This window comes from Equus asinus, chromosome 6 (assembly GCF_041296235.1).
Source record: "Equus asinus isolate D_3611 breed Donkey chromosome 6, EquAss-T2T_v2, whole genome shotgun sequence".
Lineage (NCBI taxonomy): Eukaryota > Metazoa > Chordata > Mammalia > Perissodactyla > Equidae > Equus > Equus asinus.
The window spans coordinates 64777115-64802844 of record NC_091795.1 but is presented as its reverse complement, the minus strand read 5'-3'; the positions used below and the strand labels follow the sequence as shown (position 1 = coordinate 64802844).

The following is a 25730-nucleotide window of genomic DNA, read 5'->3' as shown; positions in this document are numbered from 1 at the left end:
AAGGCCCCCATTTTGTGCAAACTGATCAAATACAGATGTGTCCAAGGAGTTGACCTCATTCCCCATGACTTTGCTGGAGATTGAATGGCGGACAGCGGTGGGGCGAAGGCATGTTTTGGCGAGAGGGTGTAAATGTGTATACAGTTGACAGGATGTGAATGACACTGGACAAACATCTCTTCTACTGATAAATATGAATTTTACTTTCAAAAAGTTTTATACCAGGGAGATGTGGTGAAAAATAAATACAGTTTTGGGCTTTGCTAGGTGTCTCCCGTGCATGTCAAACTCTGAAAGAGATGAAGGGAAAAAACTATTAAAAATGGGTTCAACCTTCTGTCTTCCTGAAATATCAGTTTTCATATAAAACTCATCAGCTGAGTTAAGTATTAGGCTTGATCAATGGCAGGAAACTAGGGGATCAAATGCTAATAAATCAGAAACAGATACCCCCTCTTGAACAGAAAATACATCACAAAACTGAGAACGAGGAAATCATCTGATGATTTTTTAATGCATGTGCAAGGAGAAAATGAGCTTTTTGGGGGGGGGGGAGGGCTGCATTTTAAACAGTGACAAAGAACAAGGTTCTTGAACCCCTTAATCAGACTTCGACTGTAACATGCAAAAGAAACAAGAAAGATCCAGATATTTGGTGAGGTCTGGATACTGAGGAATAATCTGTTTGTGGGTGTGTAGATATTAAGGTGGCAAAGTGAACACATTAAGACTTTGTTAATAATATTTTGCTAGATATTTTGATGCATTTTCTCTCTTCTGGAATTATACCCTCAGCCCTCACCCCTCTTTAAAAAATGTGTTGTCCTACTATCTCATTCCCTTACTTCTTAGTAATGTTTTCTCTTATTCATTTTCATTTTGTAAAGTAAATGTTTTATTGAAATAAAATGTATATACAGAAAAATGTGCAAATCGTAAGTTCACAAATTCATAAGCTCCACAGTTGTCATAAAGTGGACACACCTGTGTAACCAGGACCCAGCTTGAGAAAGAGAACATTGTCATCGCCCCCAGAAGCCCCTCTTGTTCCACGTTCCAGTTGCAGACCTCTCCCCTGAGGGTAATCAGTATCCTGACTGGTAACACTATAGATCTGTGTTGTCTGTTTTTGAGCTTTATTTAAATGGAATCATAATGTGTGTATTCTTGCATCTGCTTCTTTTGCTCAACATTATGTTTGTGCAATTCATCCATAGTGGTTAGCTGTGTACTTATTAATAGTTTAAAGCGTATTGTTTTTAATAATACCTATGTGTTCGTTTCATTAATGAAGTCTTGTAGGTACAGAAATGTCTCTACTGATTTCAGCCCGTTGACCATCTCTCGGCACTCAGAAGAAAGTTCAAAAAAGCAACCAACCCCCAGCAGAAATCACAAAGAATTCACTGAGCTGTAATAAAATTCTGAACTGACATGTCTGTAAGGAAAGGCACATTATCACCAACACCTTTGAAAGCTACATATTTGTTTTCCATTTATTTTTCTTAAAATACGCGTGCAATTACTTTTTTCTTTTACCCACCTTAAACAGGAACCCAAAGAGTGTGGTCCTGCCCTCTGAATGGAAACCGTTTGCTTCTGTGAAAACAGAGAGCTAAATTAAATTAGAAAATCCTGGTATTCAGTAGGACTGAATTTCCCTTCCTTCCTATTTTTCCATTCCACCATCTATCACCTAGAGTAATTAAGACCAGGGAGGTATCATCTTCACTGGATTAACCTTAACTAAATTGTGCTCATTCAACATGTGCCCTTTTGATTAGTCCGGGTAGGGCCTGCTGTCTCAGATACACCCACCTTGTAATTCTACACACTTAATTAATTTCAGATGAATAGCGGAGGGGATAAGCTAAATTCTCCGATTAATAAACTATAAGTCTTTATGTGTGTCAGAGTAGCTCAAGATTTTCCTTCTTCCTTTATTTCTTTGCCCTGCAAAGGCAGATGGAGATTGAAACACACACACACACACACACACACACGCACGCACACACATACACACAGCTGCAGTTGTGCGAAGTTGGGGAGCAGATCCCTGAACAGTTTCATCCTTGTAAAGGGCAGACCTTAAGAGAGAAAACACTGCAAGAATTGTTCGGAAAACAGCTTATTTTTCTGCCCTGCATAATTTTTAACGTCCTTCTTTACCTGGACCTTGATCCTTAGTTTTTATTTGCACATATTTCCTGTTCTATGTACAGATTCTTAGTTGAGAAAATCCAATATTAATGCCACTAATTTTGTATTTTTAAATGCATCTCTCAGAAATAAAATACTATTAATAGTCTGAGAACTTTTCTGAGAAATGGTTTGAAATTATGTGTTTAATTATCAGATTTAACAGCTCTCAAATATATCATAAAAATTTGCCCTCATGGGTATCTCTGACAGCAAAGGAAATTATTTCCTTATAGTAAAACAGATCCCAAGGATGTTTATATGCTATAATTTATCTCATATTAAAAGATGGCTAGAAAATTATACAAGATAGATTTACAGTCTCTCCCTCAACCCAGAAAATTTATGTGTAGCTATTAGTGACTTAAAAACTATTACTGATCTGCATAATTGTATATAAAGAGTTTTCCTCACTAGCTTTTATGTCCTATGATTCATCTTAATAAGGTCAATTATATTCATTTAAATTACTGATACTTAGGGAATATAGCCAAGTTAGCTGTTAGTTTCCTATATTGGTATGCAAGGAATTCTAGTTATATAAGAAAAAAAAAATCTTAATATGGCCAATTTTATGCGTTTAATTAAGCAGAGTTTTTTTTAAGGCCACTAAGCTATTTTATATAGAAAATCATTCCAGAAACCATATGCTCAACTTGCTTATGTCTTCAGATGTTAGAGCTGTTCTGATTTGTTTCCTAAATTTAGTCTTTGTTCCAAAATGATTAAAAAAAAAAAAACCCTTGAGTAATTCTGTTAATATTTTCTACTAGTTTAGAAAATTTAACTGTGAAATTCTTGCATTCTATTTTTAACTGCAGCACTAATTCCCAAACTACTAAATATTCCTACTAGTTAAAGTACTGCTCAATCATTTACCATTAAATGAATGAGAGAGTGTGGAAGATTTTACTGATCATTTTACTAATCGCTTATTTGTGAAAACTCTCCAAATGGTGGAGTCATTTGGTTAATTGAAAGCAAATATTAAATAATTTTTGATTGATGATATGCATGCTGATAGGCACATCATTTTTCAGGGTACATCAGCTAAATGCCTTATCAGGTCTGTATTATCTCCTCCATCTGAGGCTGGGCACATGGGCATTTTAACTCATGTCAGGAAATCGTATTCTCTCTGCCTTCCCGAAAACCAGATCCTTCATTTGACCTTTTAGAAAAACACAAAAGCGAGTAATTTAAGTCAGCCCACACCTGCACCATCTTCCAAAATATCCTCATATGAATGGTTAGCACATCTCATTCCTGAGCACCTCAGGCGGATGAAAGGACAATTTATTCCCTCTAAAGAACAAAATACTGACACTGGAGTTTGTCTTCCTTGGGGTCGGAGGAAAGTTGAGATATTCATGAAAGGGTAGCTAAACTTGGCCCTGTTATTTAGATTTACTACACAAACCAACAACTATTTTTGAATGACGGAATCAGGTATTTACATAAGGGGTCTTAGTTCTTTAGCCTGGTTATAGTCCGCTGTTTACGTGACACAATCGGAAACCTTGTGAGTACTGTTTTAGGTGACACGTCACCAAGAATTTTTACATTAGGAAAGTAACCATATTATCTGGGATTGTTTACTCTTGGGAAAGTTGCTTAGCTAATTTTGCACTTTAAAATATAATAGAAAAACTCTTTAGAACGTCTCCGTAACGTATAGTATAGTAGCTGCTTCACCTAGCAACTTAATTGCCATGTGCCTCGTACTCCCGTTGGCCTCTTTTAAGAGGACTTGCATCAATAAATGCAAGTTTTTGGTTTTGCTTACAATTGGCATTTCACTTAGGCCAGGTCCACAAACAGAAATGAAGGGTTTGGATAGGTTTTCGATATAACTCGAAGGTGTTCATCACTCTCTCTTTTACGAATCGCTCCCCTTTCCGCACACCCGTCGCTGCTGCCTCTCCCGCTCGATAAGAGTCTCTGCGCCAAGCAAGGTCGCTCTGGGCCGGCTGGCGTTTCTGTGCCTTGGCGCTCGCATTGTCGTATTCCCCTCATTTCTTTCGTGCCTGACTCTGAAAAACACATTTTTTTTAAAGTTCGAGGCATTTCTACGCGCGGATGGAAAGGCAAGAGGCAGAGGCGGGTGCAGGTGCCGGCGGGCGCGGCAGGCTGGCGGCGGCGGCGCGCACCCCGGGTGGCGGCGCGGAGGCTCCTTCCGGCGCCGGGGACAGCAGGGACCCGGGCCGGGTGCGGCGCCTGGTCGGTGCACGTGGCTCCGGGCGCTGTGGGGCTGCCGCGCGGAGGGTGCGGTGCCCTCTGGGACCGGCGGTTCCCGCCCGGAGCCCTTCGCGCCGCGCCGGGCGGGGAGGGAGGGACGCCCGGGCCGGCCGGCGGCGCGGGGTAACGCTCGCAGCCCCGGGGCTCCAGCAGGCGGTCTCTGCGCGGCGTCCTGCCGAGCGTGCCCGCGGCCGACGGGGTGTCCAGAGGCGCTGGGGCGCCGGGTAAAGAGAGGCCCCGAAACGGGTGTCTGGAGGCCGATCGAAGGCCCGGGGCGACCGGGCTGGGCGGCAGGGCCGCTCTGCGGAGGAGGGCCTGCACCAGGCGCGGCGGCCGGCCCCTCCCGCCGGCAGGTTTCCGAGGGGAGCCGCTCCCGCAGCGGCGGGGCGCGGGGAGACCGGAATGCACTGGGCCTGGGGTGGGGTCCCTGGGGCGAGGGTGCTGTGGGGTCTGGGCGCCTCGTCGGGCCGCGGAGGTGGACAGCTCTGACTACCGCCACCCTCCTGGGGCACGGGAGTGGTGCCCGCGGTGACAAGCGGGGATAGGTGAAAGGGGGTTTGCTCGGACCCCAAGGGCCTGGGTTAGAGGACGAGACCGTAGGTTAGGGTGGCCTCGCGGGCTGGGAGCCCCGGGACCGTACGGGGTTAGTGGAGCTGCCCCGAGACAGGGGAGTTGAGGGGATGTTCGTGAGTAAATTCGAACCAGGCTCAGGGCAGACGAAACACCAAAGACTGCGCGAGGCTCCGTTTTTTCTCTTGTCTCTTTCGTCTGTTTTCCTCTAAGCCCTTTAGACGCGGAGCCTGGAGTCCGGCTACAGCGGGGCCTGCGGGTCACTACTTGCGCCGGCTCTTTGCGGAGATGAGCTGCCCCGCGCCTTGAGCTCGCGGGCCGAATCCCGCCCCAGGGAAGCGCCCCTCGACCTTAACCCGGGTTTGGGGACTGGCCTGGGGTTGACCTCTCCCTTTGCCTCCGCCCGCCCTCTCCGGACCGCACACTGCTGCCCGCAGACCGGGACGTCTCCAACAGCGCCCTTTGGTCTCGGCGCCCAGCTCTGCGCTCTGGAGCTGGGCTGGGGTTGGGACGGGAAGGTGAATTTCCGCGTGGGGTGGGGTGGGGTGGGGATAAGCAGGGGAGAAGATGCAGACTTTGGGGTATCGCGGGCAGGAGCGCATCCCTCCGGTGGAAGAGCGAAGCCTCCCCAGCGGTCCGAGCCAGCCAGGTTCGGGATTTCCCGAGCACGGCCCGGCAGTCGGGCCCTTGGAGGCCCGGGCTGGCGACGAGGGTGTGTTACTCTCCAGCCACTTTAGGGAAGAAGCAGTGGGGCCGAGGAAGTTATGGACGACGGGGCTCACACCATTCCCGCGCTGCCCTCGAACTCGGGGGCCTCCGTTCCCTCTCCTGTTACTTGGTGCGCACCCCATTCCCCCCGGACATACTCCCTGCAGCCGCCGCGGGCGCCCTGTGCACACAGCCAGGGCCCGGGGCGGTGTGCACCGGCCTGCGCGCGGAGGGAGGTGCGGGACGGAGAGGCGGCCCTCCCTGGCTCTCCTGCCCGTCACATCTGCACTTATTTAAAGCTCGGCTGGTGGTCTGTGCACTCTGGAATGCCAATTGCGGGCCTGGCCTCCTACGACATTTGCATTGATTAGCGAGTTGGTCGTGGGGGAGGCTAAAGGTGGGGGAAGTGGGGGGCTTTGGGGAGACCGGAGGTTCACAGTCTTCTTCCTGACCCTGTTCCACGTGCTACCCTGGAGCCAGCGATTCCCAACGCGCCAGACTGCTGAATGTGTCAGGGAACAGAACCGAACTTTGAGAACGGTCGATGTGTATAAAAACCGACCATTGCGGTTTAGCGTGTAGGTTGTGGTCCGCATGCATTCACAACCCTAACTGTCTGGAGGCTCCAGCACTGAATCAATCAGGCAGAGAAAGTGGACAAGTGCTGTGACCCCAGGTCACCCCCGGCCCTACAAGTGTCTATGCAATGTCTAGGATGTGCGGCTTCCTCGGTGTACAGCTCTTAAATGTTTGCTGGTGCTAGACCATAAAACCGAGATTGACCTGCCTTGCTTAAAATACTCCACACAAAGCATAAAAAAAGCAAGGCAACCTGCATCAGAGTCTCACCCCAAGGGGAAGAGGCCTGGTACAAATTGATGGGTGAAAAACAAGCTGTATTCCAAGTAAATATGACTCCCACGGGCGCCAGGGGTGGGGGACAGGCAAGGGGAATCTTTTTTATTCTCTAAAGCTGGAAAAATTGGGCCTGATTTTGCATTTGCCTTCAGACTTGGTATAATCAGGGTGACAATAAGGCCTCTCTGTATTTCTATTGCCCGTTGCTTTCTGCAAAGCCTTTAGTCCAGAGGAAAGTTGTTTTAGTAATCTGGAAAAGAGAAACCATGTGCTGAGTCAGCAAAAACGCTGCATCAGGCCAGTTCAGCTCAACAGTACAGCTATGTGTCATGTGCACACTCTATATGCCTTTGTGGAAATAATGAAAAATATATTGGAAATTTCATGGCATAGAAATGCCCACAAAGCCTGTTGGCAGTTGAGAGCTAGATTAAATGCCATGTCTTCTAATATAAGACGTATGTTCTAAATATGTCTTCTAATAAGCATTAGACCCAACTCCATTTAATGTGAGACAGAACGAGAGAAATTCTCAAAAGAACACAATTTTTGTTTTTCAAATGGTTGCGTTGCAGAATGTTTAAACTTTCCTTTCTGCTCGTGTTCTTGTGACAGATGTTCAAGGTGGCTCCGGTGGTTGGAATCTGATTTTCCATTTTGAACTATTAAAAGTACTTCTCAGAAACACATCTCTTAAAAGTCTGTGAAGTCTCCTTGGAAAACCTTGATAACCTATTGACCATGCCTTCCCATTTGCGTGCAAGGAATAAGTGTATTCCCAGAGAGTCTCTTGGAGTGAAACTCTCATTTCTTAAGCTGTTAAGCTACTATTTTTGAGAGTGATTTCTTATCTTTTAACTGACCAAGTCTTACCTGAATTTGCAGGATCTGAGCATTTCAACTGTTGAACAACAATCCAAATCGTTATATTTTTAGTGACAGACTATTTCTGGGGATATTCCTTCATAATTCTTTTATTTCTTATAGTTGAGTTACAAAACATGTGGCTCTTTAAAAAAACTAGCATATTGCATAAAGAACCAACCAGAAGTTTGCTTCTATTTCATTCATCTTTTCTATCTCAAAACTTAATAAATGAAATTAGTATAACTTTTATGCTTTTACTATTTCAATTCTTAAAAATGTAGCTGACTTCTTTGGGTTATTTCAGCATAATACAAAAACATCTGGATGTGAAGTGAAAAATTCAGTCTGTCACCCAGGTTCCAGATGTTTGGTACTATGTAGACAAAACATCAGGATAAATGACTGAAATTTTTCTCTCCAATCCAGATGGTTTAGTGCCTGGTGCTTCTATAAGGAAGCATATTTTCCTTTCTCTAAACATCACATCCTACTGTATCCCACGTAAGGCATGATTTACACTCTTTCATCGACAAAATGCTGGGCCATTTGGAGTGCAGCAAAGCAATCAGTAAATGAAACTCTAAGTATATGTTTTGGAAAATATAGTCCAAGTACAAGTGTTAGTGTGAACTCAGGAGGGAGTGGTGGTGGTGGAGCCAGAAATGGGAAGGTAGGGGAGAGAGAGCCTTGTTCAATGGGGGAATGACTTGACGAAAAGGACACAGCCTTCCAAGGATCGGTCAGTGGCACCCCATAATCTTAAACGGGCGAAGTGTTGCGTTCAGTAGCGGCTTGATCAGGGCTGCCTTCGCCTGAGATGCAGCTGGACTGTGAAATGTCATTGTGTACTCTGAAGCCATTTTCCCCCGTTATTCTTTCTTGGAGCATTATAAAATCAAACAAATAAATGGAATATAACATTAAAACATGATTAGGTCTTATGAGCATTATACAGGGGGGAAAATCCTGTATTTGAAAAGTAAGAAAGCAATACGGTGAATATTTTAATCACTCAAAAAATAGAGTGACAATGGGGCCTGGCCCCGTGGCCGAGTGGTTAAGTTTGTGCGCTCCTCTGCAGGCGGCCCAGTGTTTCGTCAGTTCGAATCCTGGGAGCGGACATGGCACTACTCATCAAACCACGCTGAGGCAGCATCCCACATGCCAGAACTAGAAGGACCCACAACTAAAATATACAACTATGTACCGGGGGGGCTTTAGGGAGAAAAAATAAAAAATAAAACCTTAAAAAAAATAGAATGACAATGAATAGATTTCTCTTCATGTGAAATGCCACTGTGCTTTACAGTTGTTAAACTTGGGGATGAGGACACAGAGCCACATTTTTTCCTTCCCCGAAGTTACAGAGATTTAAGATCATGAGCAGAGTCTGAGCTTTTCCAAGTCTCATTGCCTTAACCATGTTGAGAAAGAAGGAAGTGATATGAGAGAGGCCTTCCACTAGAATCAGCAGATGAAATCAAACCCGGAATGAATTCCATTCTACTTATTAACCTCACACACTCACTGGATTGTAGAAGAGTGTTTAGATAATGAATGGCAATGAATGTTAAAACATCATAAAATCTGACCACTTAACAATTGCTGCAAGAAAAACATACCATTTTAAATAGAGCTTCTCATAACTCAGAATCTGAGACCCGGATAATAAGACACGGGATTTCTTACTGGTCCAAAATCAATTTTAAAAAATAGTTTACAGGGATCCAGTAGTTTCAGGGGTACACATATTTAGTCGTTAAGAGGCTCAAAAGTCAAAAGGGAATCTTTAATACCATATAAAACTGAATCACAGTTATTTTTCTTGATTGCTCTAATTGGGATGTTTGTGTGACTATTTTGTGATTCATTTATTAGAATAATAAAATGGCAGAGCTGGAAGGCACATAGATCTCATCTAGGCCTCCTCTCTCGTTTATAGATGAGTTGACTGGGGACCAAAAACATTAAAGGACCTACCCAAGGTCACACATTAGTTAGAGGAAGGGTCAGCACTAGAACTGCTGAGTTCTGGTCCTGACCCAGAGTCCACTGCTCAGTCCAGGACGGCTTGCCTTCAATCATTACAACACTGCTCAGAGTCCCAGATTTCAGAGTAGTGTCCAAGAAACTGACATCCATCACTGCAGGTTGGAAACAGCTCAAAACCATTCATTTGTGTTACACATCTAAGAACTTTAAAACAAAGCCAGTGTGAAAGCAGAGTTCCCCTATTTGTCTCCATAGTAAGACAGGGTATTGCAAAAACAACTAATAAAAGTCTGTCAACTTCAACAATTTGGCTAGTAGTCCTGATAACAAAAAATGACAGCTTAGCTTTTTATAGAGAACTTACAGCTCCTTGGAAGAATGTCATGAGCAGAGTCTGCTACAGTCTCTTTTCTTTGAAAATAACACAAACATTCAAAATAAGTGACTTTAATGGGGAGAAGGGAGGAGAAGGTGGTTGTAGCCATGTCAACACCGTTCTTTGCAGGAGACAAAGGTGTCAATGGAAGTGTCTTTCATCCCACTCACAACCATTCCAGTGGCTTGTATGATGAAATGGAAGGTTAGGATGCATTAGGAGGGTGGAAGGTACAGGATAGGGGTGGGGGGAGTCAAAGAGAAATAGGCTGTTTACGGATTTTTAGATAGCAATATGAAGTATCCGTCTTCAATTTTAAGGACCTGGAAATCTTGCTGGCTCTTCAAGGCATGAGTCAAGAAAATGGACTCACACATGATGTTACCAAACCGCTCCCATTTTACATTTTATTCAACATCAAATGAGAATATAGAAGCATTGTTCCTAGGAAGGGAAGATACCTCTTCTTCATGAGCATTCTGGTCCACGAAATGCAAGGAAGGCTAGTGATTAGGAGAGATAAGGATGGGAGGAGTGAGTGAAATCAGGACTCAGTATACGGAGTTGCGAGAAAAGAAATTGTCATGTTTCAATTGGCCTGCAGAGAGAAGAGATCCTTCCCTTCAAGCTAATCCAAGGTCAGTGCCTCCTGAAAAGCAGGATTTGGCCAAAATTTGAATTGAGGGGTGGGAGAGAGAGCAATGCTGGGAAAAGCGGTCTGACAACCTATATTCTTCTTTTGAAATGCTTAGGGGAGCAACTAGACTAGCAAAAGTTAAACCAAATAAAACCAGCATGCCCGCTTACCTCTTTAATTTACTCTCCCAAACAGATCATCATTTGGGCTATTCCCCTGAAGTCAAGCATGAAATCTATTTAGCTGGATAGCTACCCATTTCCTCTGACCTGCAGAAGAGATGCCCTGTTCTTTCAGAATCCCTGGAATGCCAGAATCCAGAGAAAAGTGGAGCCACATGCCTGGGCCCCTTGAGCTTCTCCGACCCCCCCCCCCCGCCCCCCAAAGCAACATGTTAACGAGGATGGTGCAGACAGTAGGCACCACCCAACCCGGAAGCACAGCTGCTGGTGACCGTGTGACTTTAAGTTGCTAGGGGTTTAAGAGAATCTCTCATCCACAGGAGCTTTTTCACCTTTATCATTCCTGGGACCCTTTTTGCAGTTTTGTAAATCCTATGGGTTCCTTCTCAGAATAATATTTTTAAGGGCCTGAATTACGTTGAAATAAAATTATCAGAATATTTTTAAGAAACAAATTTGTGAGATAGTATTATATTTGCTTCTTTTTTTAACACGTTAAATGCAAGATCTAGTGGTGGGACTACTAACTTCTGTAACACTGAAATAGTGACAAGTGTGAATGATAATTCAAAATATTGTCAACAACTCCAATGTGATGTGGAGGTATCTGGGATTGCTCTTGGTGACACAGTACAGGCACTGCTAAGGTTGTAGTCTGTTGTCTGCATTCATAATGAAAAGAAATGCTAATTTTCAAATAGAGTTTAGTAGAAATGAAGATGTAATTTTTTCACTTCCAAGTTTATGGACTTCTGCTTTTACTTGATTGCATTTCCAAATCACTTCGCTTCCAAGTGGAGAACTCCTTAGAAGGAGAAAGAGGGGCAGTTCTAGTGGTACTTTCGAGATATGCAATGAGATGCTCATAGCCATTTGAATCAACTTTGGTTGGATTATGCTGGGCTTAAATTTGAAGTTTAAATGTTGAGCCTGTGATGTTAGATCTTGGTCCTGAGGTGATAAGTAACTTTCTATTGTAATCCCGTAGAATGGAGATCCTGAGAAGTGTTCCCTTGATGAGAGAAAACTGAAGGGTGTCAAAGGTCACCTGTCAAAGTAGCAGGGTATGTAGCCAGAGCCAGGAAGGACTTGATAAGGATGAGTGCATCACCTCTGCTTGGTAAGTGAGCCCAGGGTGGGGCTCAGACTGGACCATGAAATGCAGAGGAAGCTAGGGAAGCAGTACTGACTGCTGATAACAGACAGGGAGTCCCCTGGGAGGATGCATAGTTCCAGCCATCAAGATCTATGGCCACAGAAGAAATAAGTCCAGGCATGAAACAGAAAAAGAGAGATTCTGGTTATCCAAAGAAGAGTAACAGCTTCAGCCTCCATCCAGGGAATCGACAGCAACAGAGCAGAAGGCATCTGTGGGAAGGGGAGGGAGCCTGCAGCCTGGGAGCCAAGAGCAGAGAGGGAACCCAAGGCAGAGTGTCTCCCTGAAGGCAAAGAAACAATTGATAAATTGCACTTGATTCAGATTAAGAACTTCCGTTCATCAAAGACATCATTAAGAGAATGAAAAGGCAAACCACAGACTGTGAGAAATATATTCACAACACTTATATCTGACAAAGGATTCATATCTAGAATATATAAAGAACTCTGACAAATCAATAAGAAAAATACAAACAAACCAAAGTTTATGAATGTACAAAAGACTCAACAGACACTTCACAAAAGAAGACATCCAAGTGGCCAACAAGCTTATGAAAAGGTGCTCATGTCATTAGTCATCAGGAAAATGCAAATTAAAACTTCGCTGAGATATACACATTGCTGAAGGGCCAAAATTAAAAACAACAACATTGACAATACCAAGTGTTAGAGAGGAAGTGGAACAACTGAAATTCTCATACGCTGTGTGTGGGAATATACACTGGTACAACCACTTTGGAAAACTTGCAGTATCTACTAAAATAAAAGCACCATTCATACCCTAGGACCCAGCAACTCCATTCCTAGGTATAGGCCCAAGATTGCATTTGCCATCAAAAGACATACAAGAATATAGCTTCATGTATTTTACGTTTATAAATATAAATATTATATAAATTTACATGACTATATATCAACTTTATTCATTGTAGCACCAATGTGGAAACAATCTAAACTGCAGTGTATTTATAAACTGGAATATCATATAGCAATGAAAAAGAGCAAACTATTGCAACACACAAAGTAAAGGAATCTCACAGACATAATGTAGAGCAAAGGGAGCCAGACACAAAGAGTACACATTGTATGATGCCATTCATGTGAAAGTCAAGAACAGGCAAAACAAATCTATGGTGATAGAGGTCAGGATAGAATTTACTTTTTCAGGGGAGTATTGATTGAGAGGGGACACAAGGGCACCTTCTGTGGTGCTGAATTATAAATATTATTGACTTTCTGAAATGTGATTTGGAAATGCAATCAAGTAAAAGCAGCTGGCCGTACTGTAGAGTCAGTCTTTCTAACTCTCTGGTTTTATATTACAGGAAGATGTCATTGGCCATCTGAGTGTGAAGCGTAAGAGAACAGAGGCAAGCTGCGGACGAGCAGAAGATTTTTAAAATAGCTATAGCTGACAAAGGGCTTATCTCCAGGTAAAACTGTGCAAAAATCTTGAAATGCACTTTACAAAAGAGGATAATCTAATGTCTCAGAAATACAAGCAAAGGTGCTCCACATGCTTTTCTTCAGGGAAATATAAATTAAAATCACAACTTGATACTAATACATACCCACCAAAGTGAGTGAAATAAAAAAGACAGGCAACAACAGAGGAGGGCCAGCATCTTGAGCCATGGGACTCTCCTCACTGCTATGGGAGTGGAAAATGGGATAGCCATTCTGGAACCGGCTGTATCTACTAAAGCTAACATGTGCCTATCAGCTTAGGGCTTTGCATAGCTGGTCTAGGAACTGAGTTAAATAGGAACAGGAGAAGGACCAGGGATCTTGACTAATGAAGTCCACCAGGCTTAGGAAACTGTTCCAAATGTTTGGGTTTTTTCCTTAGATTTCTGGCAAAGTTCCTTCTGCAAAATCCCAGCATTATCTTAGTTTAAATAAAACGGAAGGGGAATTATCCATGCTTAGTTCAGAAGAGTAAGGGAGATGGGTGATCAGGTCTGCTGGTGGAAATGGCTGAGCCAGCCAGCAAACCTGGAAAGAGCCCCAGGAAGCACTGGAGTGACTGGACAAGGTCAGGATGGCTAAAGGGTTCTCTCCTGGGGTGCCAAGTGAAAAGACCAAGAAAGCCACTCACCTCTTCCCTCTGCTGTCCAGGAGATGGCCCTCTCCCTTCTTAGAATTCTCGCTACCCATGGGTGTCATGGACAACACGGACATCCTGAGCAGAGGTGTTTCTGCAGGCTTCTCTTCTGTATTTGACGAGCCAGTGCTGCAGGAACTGAAATGAGAGTCCACATTTCTTGTGAAAATCCAGCTCTGTAGGGGAAGATGAAAGTGATGGAGGAGGGCTGTGGGGGAAGGGAAACAAAGTGACCAAAGAAGCAAAGAAGGCCAGAGCCAACGGAAGCCCGAGGCCCGGCCTTCCAGCTATCCTCACGTGAGCCCATCCATCACCATGCACTTCTGGCCACACACTGATGCTTCCCATGAAAATTGCTGCCGGCATGGACGGGCTCCAGGGTGACATAACAAACAGTAAACGGCAGAAGGATGGCTGGGGATTTGACATCTGTTCTTCAGCCCATAATTAAAACTTCTTTCCCCTAAACACTGAGGACAGTAATTATAAGTACCAGCCTTTGTGTGTCACTGTCAGAGTGTTTTTTCCTAGTTTGAGAATTTTCTCAGGAGATACAACCAGTGAACCAGCCACCCCAAACTTCCCACATCACATGTCAAATTTCCAAGTTATCATTATGTTATGGCAACTAAATCCTTGAACAAAATATGAAGTACAAGTTACTAGCCCTCTCGTGAAAGAAAGTTTTTTAAAAAGATATTGTTAAACTTAGCCCTATTCATATATCTTGTTCTGTTCATTTGGCTTTGAGATTCGGGGGACGGACTTTTCAACCTCGTGTTCATTGTTGTCACCATCTACTGACGTGTATTAGGCGCCTACTGTGTGTAGAATGCTGTATTTCTCATAGAAGGGATATGTATAAACTCGTGAAAGTTATCAATAGAATGACCCCAGTCTTATCACTAAATCCTAAGATACCATTCATTCATTCCTTCATGCAAAGAAAGTTTATTGAGCCCCTACCATGTGCCAGGTACCATGTAGATGATAATGACACAGTGGAGGGCAGCAGAACAGAAATAGTCTCTGCCCCTAAGATGCTCATGGTCCAGTAAGGGGGGGAGATTTAAAATTTTTTTTTCTTTTTTTAATCAAAAAATTTATTGTGGTAAAATATACATAACATAAAATTTACCATTTTAAGTATTTTAAGCGTACAGTTCAGTAGCATTTAGTACATTCACATTGTTGTGCAACCATCACCACCATCCATCTCCTGAATTTTTCATCTTCTAAAACTGAAACTCTGTCCCCATTAAACACTAACTCCCATTCTCCCCTCTCCCTAGTCCCTGATAACCACTATTCTACTTTCTTTCTCTATGAATTTCACTGCCCTAGGTACCTCATGTAGTCGAATCATACAATGTTTGTCCTTTTGTGTCTGGTTTGTTTCACTTAATGTAATGTCTTCAAGGCTCATCCGTATTGTAGCATGTGTCAGAATTTCATGCCTTTCTATGGCTGAAAGATGTTCTATTGTATGTATTCTTTACTGGAATCTTCTTCCACAGGCAATGTTGTGTCCTTCTCAGGGTTTCACAACTGGAGGCACATGATGTCCATCTGTCGAAAGATTTTAATTTTTTTTTTTTTTAAAGATTTTATTTTTTCCTTTTTCTCCCCAAAGCCCCCTGGTACATAGTTGTATATTCTTCGTTGTCGGTCCTTCTAGTTGTGGCATGTGGGACGCTGCCTCAGCGTGGCCTGATGAGCAGTGCCATGTCCGCACCCAGGATTCGAACCAACGAAACACTGGGCCGCCTGCAGCGGAGCGCACAAACTTAACCGCTCGGCCACGGGGCCAGCCCCGAAAGATTTTAATTTTTAAAAATAATTCCTTTATGCACATTTCACCTTTTCCCCAACCCTAAACTACCTGAAAAAGATAGCTGTGGGATTTAGGATAATCAGGGGTACATAGTGGGGAAAAAACTCATTGGACTTGAGAGGGCGACAGACTGGGGGCAGAAATAAGCAAATAGACCCTGCAGGGGGCTGCAGCTAGTAGCTCCATCATACGTTGTACGGGGTTTGGGGCGTTTGATGGAGGGCAGCTGTGGCATCCTCCAAACTAAGAGACAGGACCCTGTGGGAAGAATCATAGGAGTGTTGCCATGGTTCCTGTTTGGTTGTGTGAGGCTGATGCCCCCACATAGTTGAGAATCCCCAAAACTGACTCCAGAGAGGAGGTGGAACCCGGGATGAGGAGTGGGAGGTGGGGCCTCAGGACAGGCAGAGCCCCTGACTGAGGTCAAGGAGAACGCCATTCTAGGTCTCTGACCTTGACTCTGACGGTGTCTCCACAGACAAAGAAGAATGAAGGATGAGAATTCAGCCAATGTTGCTCTCCATCCATGGAAAGAGAAAAGACGATGTATTTGCATGCTGCTGTCCAGTGTACAAAGCACCTTCATGCTTATCATCGCATTCTTTTCTCTTAACAGCCTTTTGAGGTAGGCAAGGCTGGCCCTTGCACAGATTAGGGAGCTGCGGCTCCTTTCCACAGGTTAAATAATTTACCCAATGCCACACAACTAATTAAGTGGCAGAGTGGGGATTTGAACCCATTTCCTCTGACTGCTAGTCCTGGTTCTTTCTACAGACATAAATACTATTATTTAAACTTGTAGGGTTGAGAGCATGGATTAGACCCCCACTCACACCCCCCTAAGGAGCCCAGAACCTCCCAAGGTGAAGTTTGCTCCTGAACTCAGCAAATAACCTTGGAGATTCTGCCGGGAAGGAATCCTGCCTTTGTCAGACACTTCCCAGGAGGGCTTGTCTCCATGTGTGCTGAAGAGAAAACAGATGTCAGCAACAAGTTCTCAGCCTCCAACATAAAGTCCGCTTTACGATTCTCTTCCACAGGCACATTGAGAAAGAGAGACTCCTGCTTGCCCGACTGGACAAGCTCTATGCACACAGGAAATAAATAGCTGTCTTTACCGCGTGATTCTAGAGCAGCAGTCAGCAAACTTTCTGTAAAAGGCCAGAAAGTAAAGGCTTTGGGCTTTAGGGGCCACATGCAATCTCACAACTACTGAACTCTGCCGTTGCAGCGTGAAAGTGGCCGCAGACGTGGCGTAAATGAATGGGCGAGGCAGTCCTCCAGTAACATGTTTGGACACAGAAATGTGAGTGTCATACAGTGTCCACATGTCACGAAATATTACTCTTCTACTGATTTTTTCTAACTATTTAATGGTGTGAACACCATTCTTAGCTGGTGGGCCATACAAAACAGGTATGGGCTGTCCAGGAGCCAGAGCTTGTCAAGCTGTGTTCCAGAGGACCAAAGTGGTCTCTCAGTCCCAAATATTGCCCCGCAAACACCAGGAATTGGGCCATTGGTACTTCATTTTGGGGGAGGTTAAACTATACTTCTCCAGACTCTTTTTAAGAAGCAGAAGTTCCAGGAGGAGGAGCATATAAAATTCTAACAATTTCATTTTAAAAGTTTATCAGATGAATTAGAATGTAAGCGCCATGAGGGCCGGGCTCTGTGGTTGTTTTGTTCCCTACCTGGTTCATCGTTAAGTGCCTAGGACAATGAAGAGAGTGTGTAATACTCTGTACAAATACTGGTTGAGGGGATGAATGAATTTTCCCCTCTGACCCGAAAGATTGGAGCCACCACAAGGGGTAGTTGGGAGAGAACAAGGCAAGGGTGCTGGGTGAATTGGGTAGAGGTGATGAAGATAAAGCTTAAAACTTCATGACGTTCCTGCGGGCCCTGGGCCTGAGAGGCGCCGAAGTCAGCTGATGCTCCAGGAAGCCAGCGGGCTTGGAAGAGGCGGGACGCAGGGCATGCCAGAGCCCGCGGAGCCTGGGAAGGGTTTCAGGAAAGTCCCAGCGGCTGCACTCGGCGCCCTGAGAAGCGGCACCAAGGCCCGATGGATCACCCGACCCATTTCAGTGGGGTGGCGCGGTCCCTGCCAAGGAAAACGTTAGGACTTGACAGATTTGGCAAGTCCCCGGGACATGAATTTGTGCAATGTAAAGTTAGAAGGGCCTTTTGGGAGACGGGGCAAATCTGAGCAGATAGTGGAAAAGTGTACGTGGGATGTCAAAACCCACTCCCTCTGCAGGGAAGTGCCAAGGAAAGGAAAAGCTGAAAGAGGAGAGAAAAATGAAGGCCTCCTCACCATCCCCGCATGCCCCCCCGCCCCGCAGCCACACATTTTCCCAGGTCAGACACATAATAAAATGCTGTGGGATTAAATGAATGCAATGGTTGTGGTGTGTGAATTAAAAATAACCAGCGTTCCTCACTGTGACCGCAAGGAAAAATATCAAGCAGGACACTTACTCGATGGAAAAGTCCTTGGAGATGAGCTGTTAGGCTTCAACCTTGATTTCGCACCCTGAGAACTCTGAGTTCTCCGTGTGCAGAGTGGATTGACAACCAGCCATACCCTGGCTGCCCTCTAAACTGATCCTTATCTCTTGCTTATGGACACTTAGATCTGACTTGGCGATTCTCAAAATTGTAAAGGGATGGACCAAAGCAGTCGCTTTATCTCTGGTTAGATAAATCAAGCTGGGGCCCTGTGAGACCTTCCAGATATCTGTGCAGGGGGTGAGGTCCCCACACACCTGGCCCAGGAGCCCCAGGATGAGAAGGAACCAGTGGGACAAACTGAGCTCCCTATTGGAGCTGGGGTCTGTACCTGCAACTGTGGAGGTCAACATTTGGGGCCAACACAAGAATCACGAGATATTAGGGCGGGCCTATGATGAGTTGTGGAGATGTACATTGTGCGTCTCTTCCTTCATAGCCCCACAGTGGCATGGCACAGTACGTAAGAGTCCAGTAGACCTGGATCATATCCTGGACCTCGATAAGACTGGCCCTGAGCTAACATCCATGCCCATGTTCCTCTACTTTATATGTGGGACGCCTACCACAGCATGGCTTGACAAGCAGCACCATGTCCGCACCCGGGATCCAGACCGGTGGACCCTGGGCCGCCAAAGCGGAATGTGTGAACTTAACTGCTGTGCCACTGGGCCAGCCCCGGCAGTTGTTATTTTTTAACTGCAGTTTGATGAAACCATTTCCATTTGCTCTTAATCAGCAAGGCTTCACCTCTCCATCACCCAGCCTCTATAAAGAGAAGGGGGCCTCCCCATGTCCCCTGACATCACACTGTCTGCTTCTCCAATGCTTCTGCTGAAGTTCCCCAGTGCAGAGGAGAGCAAGCTTGTGTCCAACTGGGTATGGCCCAAAGTGGCCCTCCACATTCATGAGATTTCTGTTAAGTCTCAGCTTTAATATAAACATTCTTGTCTATTTTGTATTTGACTCCATAAAATGTTTTACTATATTAAATCTTATAAATTTATTCGCCCAGAATCTTTGATTAACATTGAGGCTCTGAGAAGACAGGCATTCATCCTGAACTCATCTCCCTGTTGGGGAATCTCAAACAAACATCATTTCTGCCTGTGGCAGGTCAGCAGGTCAGGGGTGGGAGGCGCCAGTTCCAACCATCAGGAATGGCTGCGTGAAGAGGTCTTTATGAAGGCTTGAGTTGGCCTTATCAGATTTGGACATGTGCAAAGAAGGAAGAGAGGTCATGAGCACAGGTCTGGAGGTGGAGAACACAAATGAAACTCTCAAAGAACCACAAAGAAACTTTGTTCCAGAAGCCCGGAACTGGGGTTCTTTCTCACCTGAAAGTCACTAATCTTTGTGTCTTGTTCCAGTAAAACTCGATCCCACAGGAGCCAGATTTGCCGTCCCAAGGCCATCAGTCACCTTCAGCAGCCACTCGTTCTCTTCTCACTCTCCTCCCTCACTCCCTACACATTTCCATCTGGACAGAAGGCCCCGTGTAAGCATGGCTGGCGCCAGGCATTGCTCACACGCCTCCCTCAGGACGTAAAGTCATTAAGAAATTTCTCAAAATGAGCACTTTGGTCCCAAAGCACCCAGCCTTCCCTGGCCCTCTCAGCAGCCAGCCTTCAGGTTCTGCCCTCCCCCATCCCAGCCCAGGCACCTTCACACTGTGGGAATTGTCCTCGCTTCCCTCCCTCTTCCCTTCCTTCCTCGGTGCGGCTTCCTTCCTGGAAGTGTTAACAAGGGCCGAAGGGTGAATCGTGATGCTCAGTCAGTTCTGCTACCTAAAGCATGAGCTGCCCAGCACGCTGAGCTAGCTTGCTTCTTATCACCAGAACAATCCCATTTCGCTCTTCCAATGTCAGCCACTCCCTCCAGGTTCCAGTGGGGACATCAAAGAAGCAAAGCAGGGTACAGCCAGCTGGGGGCTCTAAGAATGCCTGCCTCCCACTGGCACATTCGCCACCACTGAAGAAGGTTGCTCTAAGACTCACTGCTACAGGATGGTGTGTAGTAAGGGGCTCCTCGCAGCTCACTGGGTCCTCAGAGTTATTTCCTGATGTTTATTCTGCATCTTGAAATGACAAACTGTGTCTCCAGGGCCTGGCTGCAAGGAAGATGAGGCAAGTGGATGTGTTTTTCTGTGTGTTTTTCTGTATTCCAAAGCAGGTAGCTGTGTTCTTGTAGACGGGCTCTCTTTCTCCCCTTGCTGAGCATGTCGTAGGTCTCAATGAATACTTGAGAGATTTGTGTGTTTCCAGCCAACATGTGTGATTGTCCAGCCCTCTTGCTCACAGAAACCAACATGGAGCGTTAGACTAGGAGGACTCCCCTTTGGGAAGACAGAGGTTGCTATAGCTCAGCAGATAAAGGTATTATGGGTTTGGCAGTAAGAGGAAATCTGGAGAACAGGCTTGGGCTTTAATCTAGATATGATTCAAACCCAGCTCCTCACCTGTAAAATGGGGATAATGCTGCCTAAATAATAGGTGTGCTGTGAAACAATGTAGCAAAAGGGAACACTTAGCAAAGGATTTAGCGGGTCGCACATCCCAATCACAATCATTTACTTCTCTTTGGTGGGTCAACAAATTCAAGCTGGTGAAGTGGTTCTTTTGGGAGAGAAAGATGTGTACATTTTAGACAGTGGGAAGTCAACTTATGAGCTTCACTCTTCCTAGACATGGCCTTGACGGAAAATACGAAGGGCTCACTGGAGAATCAGGAGATATCGTGGAAGCTGTTCCCGGGATGCTCAGCCCACGCTCTGCCTTTCAAGGCTGTGGTAAAGGCTCCTCATAGTCCCTGCCCCAAACTGTGCCTGGGTATCTCAGAAGTCACGAGATTCTAGGCTGGACAGAACCCCGGGTGCTGACCCTGTGGAGGCCTTTCTTGGGCTCTGACTTTCTTTGTCTCACTCTGGCCTGCTGATGGCAGAGCGCCTGAGCTTAAAGTTAACAGGAGGGAAGAATGGCTTCAAAAGTCTCCCTAGGGCTTTGCAGAGGGACTTGGAGATGCCTGAAGGGCGCATGGAAGAACAGACCCCATGCAATCACTGCCCCTTATCAGTAAGGTCATAGTGGACAGCACCCAAGGTGCACTGTGCCCCCTCTACTGGGCTTGTCCCCTGCTTGAGCCTTCCTGACCCTGGACAGCCAGCCTGAGCTCTTCCGATCCTTCCTCCACTCTGGTCAAGACTAGGATGCTGCCCTCATAGAAGAGTCAGCACTGGAGGTGATTGTAACCAATGCCGGGATCCTCCATCTGCGTGGAGGGTGAAGACCGACCACAGCTCTGACAGGGTTTACTTTCCCAATGGAACCGGGTCAAATTGGTTCGGTATCAGTTTAGCTTTGACCGCCCCAATGAATAGCAAGAACAAGTCAAAAGACCGACGAGGTTTCTGCAAAACTCTTTTTGTTTGTTTGTTTGGTTGGTTTTGCTTTGTTTTACCACTGCAACAGGAGGGCAAGAACTAGAGAATTTTGTAGACTCAATCCTCTTTCTCAGTGAGGTTACCTTTATTTAAATAGCATCTCTTTTTCTGGGAAGCTAGTAAATCATAGAAGGTGTCCCAGAGGTAGGTGCCTAGGAGAAACGATGTAACAAGTGATCTGCTGGATCACACAGCATGGCAAGCCGAGGGGGAGAAGGAGAAGCTGCAATGGGAGTTCGTTTTCTAAACCTCTAGTTTACAATTCTTTCTGCAGTAGTATGTAATTTTTATTTAAAATTTTTTCAAATTTATTCTCCAAATTTCAGCCCAAGACAAGGTTGCACCAGTCTTGGAGGTGAAGCTCACACATGTCACCCAAAAGGCTTCCTGCTGTCAAATTCTCCTTGGTTGGCCTGAGGTCTTTGCCTCTGGTACCACTGCAGCTGTGGTGGCATCCCTAGCAGAGTATCCCACCACCTGTTGCCTGCTTCTGCTCCTGCTTCCAGATGGCCAGGAACGGCTGGAGCGCATGTCACGGCCATGCGCACTGGGCCGCTGCAGAACCAGGTTTCCAACTCTAGCTTGGTTCTCAGCGCTGCTCAAGGCCCTATTATTCAATCCTGCTTGACTTTCTATCCCATTTCCTGCCTCAAATTTCCAAGCCACCCACTCTTACCACCCCCCACTCTCTGCGCATGATCTTAGTTCCTTCCCCAAGAGGCTGCCAATACTCTCACCCTGCCCTGCCTTTATCTCAACATTTCTGGCCCATCACCCCTTCTTCCTGCTGCTTTCCAAGGTCAACCCCTCCACCCCTTTCTGTGTCTTCCATGGTCATGCTCCATCAGAGAGTCCCCTGTCTGGTACCTTTCCAATCTCTCTCTCCTTACCGATTCCTTACTGAATATTGTTCGAGGGCCCATCACCCAAGAAAACTTTCCTTTCACCCGTCAGTGGGAAACTTCTTTAAATCCTGCTGCCTCTACTTCTGACTTCCCACTCAACTTCCCTTTTACTTACTACTATCTCTGGGACTGTCCTCCCAGAGATAACCATTGTCCTCTTTATTGCCAAGACCAACCACCTCACCACCTTCCCTTAAGGGGCATCCTTGAAGCATCAGAAATGTGTTCCAGCTCTTCTTCTCGAAACTCTCCTCCCTTTTCTTCTTGGCTCATCTCCTACATGCCCTGCTGCTCCCTCTTGTATGTGGCATTGGCACCTCTCCATGTGGATATTCCTCAGAGTTCTACATTTCTCCTATTCTGGTCCATTCCTCCCTCTACTGTCCCTGGGATATTGTCTCATGAAAGTCATGGCCAGGAACTCCAACACCACATGTCCAATTGGATGGTGTTTTCTTCTCTCCCTCCCCGCAAACCACTTCTATCTCTGAGTTCCCTGTCTCTGTCACGGCCATGAGCGTCTTCCTAGGAACCTGAAGATAACAAACTACTTGCTGGTGCTTCCCTTCCTCCCACCACATCCAATTGATTGCCCCTGACCTCTGCTGGGTCTCCAGCATCCATCCCCTCTCTCCAGGAACACTGTCTGTGCTTTGCCAGCCCTCTTCCTCTCTAACCTGGGCTTTTGAAATAGACTCTGGTCTGCCTGCCTCCAGTATGTTCCCTCCTCAGCTTGCCCTTTTTTTATGGCTCACAGGGTCTATTATGAATACATAGATTGGGTCACATCACCACTCCCCCACTCATTCACCCCCATCCTCAAGGCTCCAACACCTTTAAGGGGTGGCTGTGGTTTGCAACATAAAGCATGCCTTCTGTAGCTTGCTGACCATGGCTCTCAATATGGCCATTCAATTCCATTTCCCACCTCCCTTCCCACCCCCACCAAAACGCATCCATACACACATCCACACACACATCCACACACACACACACACACACACACACTCACCCCAAAGGCATTTATCTTGTCCTCCTTTCATTTGGGACCACCCATCATTCTCCAGATACAACTTTTACTTTCATATTTTCACGTTATGCTGGTTCCTTTCATGCTTATGCTGGTTCCTTACCTTGGAACATCTTTCTCCCCTTTTGAAATCCTACTCATCTTTAAGGCTCGCCTCTTCCATGAAGCTTTCTCTTCCTCCTGGCACAGCTGACTTCCTCCTCTGAAGTCACATTGCATTTTGTTTGTATCTCCATTACAGTACTACTGCATCCTTGAGAGGGCAGACCATGTCTTTGTTATGCTTATACCCTGAAAGACCTAGCAGCATGGCTTGCACATGGTGAGAACTTATTATTTGCTGAATGCATGAGTGAATGAATGACTAAAGTGTCCCACTGTTGTGTGGGAGTAATAAGTATAATCAGTTTCATGGTAGACTGAGTGGTAGATGACAGCGTTCTCATAATATTTATATCTTGGTTTCATCAGAATCCAGGCTGAGACTCTGCCAAGACTCGTGTGAGTAGCCCTCCAGCTTTGCTTCCTCACTATCTTTCCTTTCTCTTTCTGGGACATGGGCCTCTCCTCTGCCCCTTTACCCTCGATAAGATCAAGACTCTATCTCTTCCCTAAGTCTACCAGCAGCCATTTAACCAAGGAACTTTCTACTTCTCCCTAGGTGTGAAGGTGTCCGTTGGCTGTGACGCTGGTCCCCCAGTTCTTTGCTCTCGCCCCTTTCCTAGAGCTCTCCTCCTGCCCTTCAGCCACTAGTTAATTCTAGTGCTTTTTCTTTCACCCTCTCATGGTGGGCTTTGCCTTGTCCATCATTTGTACCATAGTGGAGGTCCGAGTCCCTATGTCTCTTTCCCAAGGACTTCCAGTCAAGCCTCCTATGAAATGAAAGGTTTATCCCTTATTAAAGGCAATTCACACCTTAGGAAACAGGCAGGCGAGTTCTGGGATGTTGAGATCTTTCCTCACGCTCCTGAAAACCAGCACAAGCAGCCGTCTCCTCTACCGTCCACTGGGAGGCCGGGACCGCACGGAAGCCCTTCCCCTCAAGGCTGTCCTAGCACACAGCAAGGGAAAGCTGTGCTGGGGTGGGACGGCTTGTAATTCTGGCCTGCCCTGATGGGGTGAGTCAGCATTCATGCGGGCAGCCTCTGGCTCCTCTCCCCCAGCCTGGAGGGAAAATGCTGAGTTGCACACCTTGTGGGCAGCCACTGAGCCAGAGACCCCATTGCTCTCCATCTCCCCATACCCCAGACAGCTTGCGGGCCTTGTACACCCTTCTTGGCTTTTGATGTGGGGGCCTAGGAGGCTCCAAGCAGCCACTGCCCTGGGAAGACATCCCTCTAGTGGTCAGATGAAACACAGGCCTTTTGGGGAAAGGACAGGGCCAGAGATCACCTGCCCACTGCCTGTACCTGTGCAGGCCTGAGCACGAGCTGCAGGCTCCCCTCCCCAGGCGGCGGGCAGAAGATGACCCAGCAAAGGCCACCACCGCCATCCAGGTTTCCATTCACGAACCTTCTACAAGTGCAAGGCTGGAAGGCCACGTCCTTTGCCACGGCCTGAAGTGGTTTGCACAGACCAAGTCCAGATATGTAATAGCCGTTCTCTATTTTCTATGAGAAGATTTACTCAAAAATAAATTTAGCTAAGGGGGGAAAGTTTAAAAAAAAAAAAGGGAAAACAGAGGGACAGATTTTCTTGTTGACAGGCTGCCAGGGACTGAAACGTCGAGGCAGCCAGTCCCTTCGGTGGAGACAGCTGCAACATTTCACGGTGTAAAGTCAGCGAATTTCCACCGGCCCGCCTGCCAGAGACCACAAAATGGTTTCAAACAACGGCTCGCTTCATGATATTTGTGTGTGTCTGTGTGTGTGTGTGTCTGAGAAAAAAGGCAGAGTGGGGGGTGGGCAAAGAGGGAGCTAAAACGTGTCGTCGCTGGGCCAGCCGGCCAATGGGCAGGGGCGCCAAGAACAGATTAATGAAAATGTTTCGCTGGCACGAGGGGTTTGATTGCCCCGTTGCAAAATTGCTTGCAGATTCGAAAACAGCATGTTTCATTTCAAGCTCATTCTCTTGCCATACATTAGCACTTGTCAATGTAACCATTAAGCACAGGCAGTGCAGA

At 46.0% G+C, this 25730-nt stretch overlaps 1 long non-coding RNA gene across 2 annotated transcripts; it reads right to left on the bottom strand.

Moving 5' to 3' along the window:
- Positions 1-182: 182 nt before the first annotated feature.
- On the bottom strand, positions 183-24175 carry LOC139045602 (uncharacterized). Of its 2 annotated transcripts, XR_011504299.1 has the most exons (4): positions 23712-24175; positions 13884-14027; positions 1544-1599; positions 183-290 (listed from the first exon to the last, which is right to left on the bottom strand). It is a non-coding gene; the product is annotated as an uncharacterized lncRNA (long non-coding RNA). The 2 variants fall into 2 exon arrangements; XR_011504298.1 differs by lacking the exon at positions 23712-24175 and having other exon boundaries at positions 13884-14595.
- Between the last annotated feature and the right edge of the window lie 1555 nt (positions 24176-25730).